General features: G+C 26.8%; 1 pseudogene; it reads right to left on the minus strand.

Annotated features, from left to right (window-relative positions):
* The window catches only part of LOC119672722, a 510,988-nt pseudogene extending 507,028 nt beyond the window's left edge, over window positions 1-3,960 (minus strand).
* Window positions 3,961-4,972: the final 1,012 nt, after the last annotated feature.

Below are 4,972 nucleotides of genomic sequence, written 5' to 3' on the forward strand. Positions count from 1 at the left end.
TCTCATTACAATATTATAAAATTAATTTATACATAATATCATTATAATATCCTTCACATTAAATATCAAAATAAGTCCTAATCTAGTTGGATATATATCCACAAAAATTCTAATGTTAATATGTATTCGAAGATCTATTACATATAAATCATACATATACATCTACCAATATCTATACTCATCATAAAATTAATTTAATCCATACTATTTTATAATATATTCTATCAATCGCATGAACTAAATAATTAATAAAAAAATATGTGTTTAAATAATAGAAAAATGATAATACACCTTATTAAAATCAATATTTCCAGATTCAGACACATCTATATTCCAACTGCATGACACAACCTCAGCATCATATCATCCCCTAAATGCTTCCATTGACAATACCTCAATCAACACAAACAAACGTAAAAAACTCAACCAATCAACAATCGACACACAAACAAGAACCATAGATGCACCACAAACACCACTTATGAAATATTTTTCTCATCCACCAGAAACTCCATCTCGAAAATATATTAGCGGTTGAGTAGGGATTCTTTGGGCGTTCAATTTTTCTTCTAGTCCGATTCATGTTAAATTTCTTTATTTACAGTTACGTTTGGTTATGATAAACCAAAAAGTAATAAATTCGAAGTTCAAGAAATGAAGATAATCGACACGAGCACCACTCAATATGGTAAATGCAACAAAAATTTTTTAAATCGTGAATAACAGTAAATAGCAATGCAAAAAATTTACAATATTTTTTCAATGTTACAACAAAACTTTATAGACAATGTACGGTAATTATGCGTACTCGTTCTCGTATTCGTACAACAGAAATTATTTTCAAATAATTCCTTATCCTTATGCAAATCATGCAAAATTGTTATATTATTCTGTTTAATGAATTATTATTATTAAGACATATTGAATTAATTGCTGCAAGTTAATTGCTACACTCATTAAATTTGATGAATGTTACCAATATATGAATAAGCTACAATTCAGTTTGAGCAATGAAGCGTAAACGAAACATTGGACCACTAATTTTAAACAGCAAAAAACACAAGTGCAAAAAAAGATTTAATGAAATAAGTGTTATTTAACACTTACTTTGTGCTCAATGGTCGTTTGTAGATTCTTATCCAAATGCACCTTTATAATTTGGGTGCCATCAAATTTGGCACGAATACGTTTGCCTACGATCTCTGCTGGAAACACTAAATCTTCTAAAATAAAATACACAGCAGTTAAACTACGCGAACGGATTATTGCACCGTCTTGTTTTTACGAAAACTTTGTAGTTACTCGTTCACTATCTAAGTCTTTACGGTGCTGATATAACTCTTCCTCTTCAAGTGGTCCTTGCAAACCCTTATGAAATATATTTCTCATCCACCAGAAACTCCATCTCGAAAATATATTAGCGGTTGAGTAGGGATTCTTTGGGCGTTCAATTTTTCTTCTAGTCCGATTGATGTTAAATTTCTTTATTTACAGTTACGTTTGATTATGATAAACCAAAAATGTAGTAATAAATTCGAAGTTCAAGAAATGAAGATAACCGACACGAGCACCACTCAATATGGTAAATGCAACAAAAATTTTTTAAATCGTGAATAACAGTAAATAGCAATGCAAAAAATTTACAATACTTTTTCAATGTTACAACAAAACTTTATAGACAATGTACGGTAATTACGCGTACTCGTTCTCGTATTCGTACAACAGAAATTATTTTCAAATAATTCCTTATCCTTATGCAAATGATGCAAAATTGTTATATTATTCTGTTTAATGAATTATTATTATTTAGACATATTGAATTAAGAGAATGTTTTTATTTAATTTGTATGTTTCGTATTTTTTTTCATAGTAATGAGAAATTTTTATTGTGATCAGAATAAAAAAAACACTAAACAAAAACTAATGTTATACAAAATAGATAATAAAAAAAATAATTACTAAAGCTTTTACGCACGTGTGCAAATGTAAACAAAAGAAACTTTTAATAGATGTTAATGATTGGGTTTAATAAAACTAAAAACTTTTTTTAAATGTAATATACTCTTTAAACATTCTGCACATATTTAAGTATTTTGAGAAATGTGACAACATTGCATTTATGATGAAATCCATCAAATTATGTTTGTGTATGTTTATGAGAGAACAAATAGTAGAATGAATAAAAATTAAGCAAGAAAATATATTTTCTACAGTATAAGATAAATGCATACATACAAACACACATATATATGATACATATGCATACAGAGAAAAATCACGGAAAAGTAAATAAAGTTTCGGAAAGTAAATTTATAGAAGACAAAAAAAAAATCTTAAATTATGTTTAAATGCCCTGCAATGTTTGAATGTATTTGTTACACAAGCAAAATACACTTACAACACTTAGCACATCGCAAATTGAGAGGGAAACACATACCAAAAAACCATATGCTCAAAATCGCATATAAAGTTTCGTACAAAAACATCAAGAAACCGAAACTGGAGAAGAAAGTATGTCGCAGAGCAATAAAAATAAAACAACAAAAAAAAAAAGACCATAATAATAGTGCCAGCAAAGATCTTTGGTATTTTAGAAATTTTTTTTTATCTAACCACTAATTTATACATCAACCCCTAAAACTTTTCCACTTACGAATAATTAAGTATCTCATTAAAATGGCGAATATAAAAATATGCAAAAACATATATATACGTCGCAAATATTGAAGTTTATACTAAGAGAAACTGTTTAAATCTATACAATTTAATACATTGAAAACATAATTACACTAATAATATATGTACTAATTTGGACTTGATGTCACTCATATTTGGAAAATGTGTTTCCTCTTTTTCCCCCCCAAGTCGAAAACTGTTCGTATTTTACATACACATACGCACACTAAAACATCACGAAAATATGAAGAAAAAACGACTTCGGACGAAAGTTAGATTTCGTTTATATTCGTCACCAACGTCGTTGTTGGTGACGGCGGTGGCCGTCTTATTGATCGTTGAAAAAAGAAAACTGTTCGAATTTCACACTTTTTCAAAATTAATAAAAAATAAAAAATAAAAAATAAAAAAACAAAAAAAGTAAAAAAAAAAATACTTTGCAGCAAAAATCAAAATGGCCGCAACAACACTTTATGTCGAAAAATATTCAATTTAAATAATTTTTAAAGAAAATTAACATATTTCTGTTAAGAATTTTATAAATTGAATCAAAAATTTATTTTCTATTATGGAAAGTTAGGCAGAAACTGACGCTAATAAAACATGCCCAAAAGTACTTATGTAACACAACTATTGATTGAAATTTATTTCACTAATACGAATTATTCATTTCAAATAAGGAAAATCCACTATTAAAGTTAAATTAATTATTAAAATTTTACATTAAAAGTAAAATTTTTGTTTATTCTTAGCTAAATATGCTTTATGTTAAAAAAACGTATACACACCACTTTTCGGAAAATTACTCCATTTTGAATTGATCCCCAGTAAATGTATTCAGTGTTTTTTTTTTTATTTTTTGCTTTTAATCAATTTCCAAAGATATTAACGTACACGAAACTTAAACATTAAACCAATATCACATTTTAAAGCAAAGCAATCATTATATATATGTTTAATTATACAATTTATCAACTTTGAATTAAAAAAAAAAAAATTTTTTTTTTTTGCACAAAAACCCAACAACACGGAGCAATAACTCCCGACGCTACCGATGATGTTGCACGACGTTGCTTAACTGAAGAAAACTTTCGACCAGTGATTGAAAATGCTATGCTATTTCATAGTTTTTATTATTGCTCCTGCTCCTGCTTCTGCTCTTAATTTGACGGAGCACTTATGACAGCAGAAGCACAAAACAAAATTTGCGTTGCTCTGCTATACTATGCTGTTTGATTTGTTGAAGCACGAAGCAAGAGCAAAAGCAAGAGCAAAAAATTAAAATATATGCTACTGAAAAACACAGAACGAGAAAACAAAAAGTAACAATAATTTTTTGTTACAATACTTGTTTTCTTCAAGTAAATAAGCAAACATTTTCTTTCATTAATAAATTTTTACAAAAACTTGATCTGCTTAAAGCAGTAAAAATTAGCAACAATTTGCTTTGCCTAGTAAAGCCATCATATAAACAATTATTACAAATGTATGTTATGATCTTACTTTCTTTAACAGAATTATATTAATTTCTGTTAAAATCATAATAACAAAATATACGGTGTGTAGAAAATGTGGATTGTGTTCATTGGACACCTAATGTTGGTATGCTTCAACGAAAGCTCTGAAATGTGTAAGAGCGAACTGCGACATCTTATAGAATTTATTATTTTTGCCATAAACAAAAATATATTAAATATTTCATATATATTTAATATATATGAAATATATTAAATATTAGAATATTAATATTAAATAAAATCGAATTATTAAAAATTATTAAACCAGTAAACATTAGAATATTGAAGTTCAAATATTAAAAATTAAATAATGATAGTACTCAATTAATTAAAATAAATTGATTAAAATTTCTTATATACCAGATATTCTTATACACAATATAACATGTATATATTTTATATTATAATTGAATATCGAAACTTGACCAACCATCTATTAAATAACAATTGAACTAAAAGAACTTAACTAATACATCGCAATTACAATCAAACAAAATTACGTATTTTAACGTTTTGTATATCAACCACAAAAAAGCAACATAAACCTAAATATCTAAATATTATAATCTCAAATTTTTAATTCATCAGCTTCATAATAAAATATAAATCATTTCCAGATACAAGCAAAACTAAAAAATGGAAACAAAACAAACCAATCTTGCAATTTCATCAATCACAAACAAGGAATGATTCAACAAATCCAATTCATACCACTAATCCTCCACCAATGCCAATGTTAAACTCATCACATCATCAGGATGCAGAAAATGAAATAATAA

This window comes from Teleopsis dalmanni, chromosome 1 (assembly GCF_002237135.1).
Source record: "Teleopsis dalmanni isolate 2A chromosome 1, ASM223713v2, whole genome shotgun sequence".
NCBI classification, from domain to species: domain Eukaryota; kingdom Metazoa; phylum Arthropoda; class Insecta; order Diptera; family Diopsidae; genus Teleopsis; species Teleopsis dalmanni.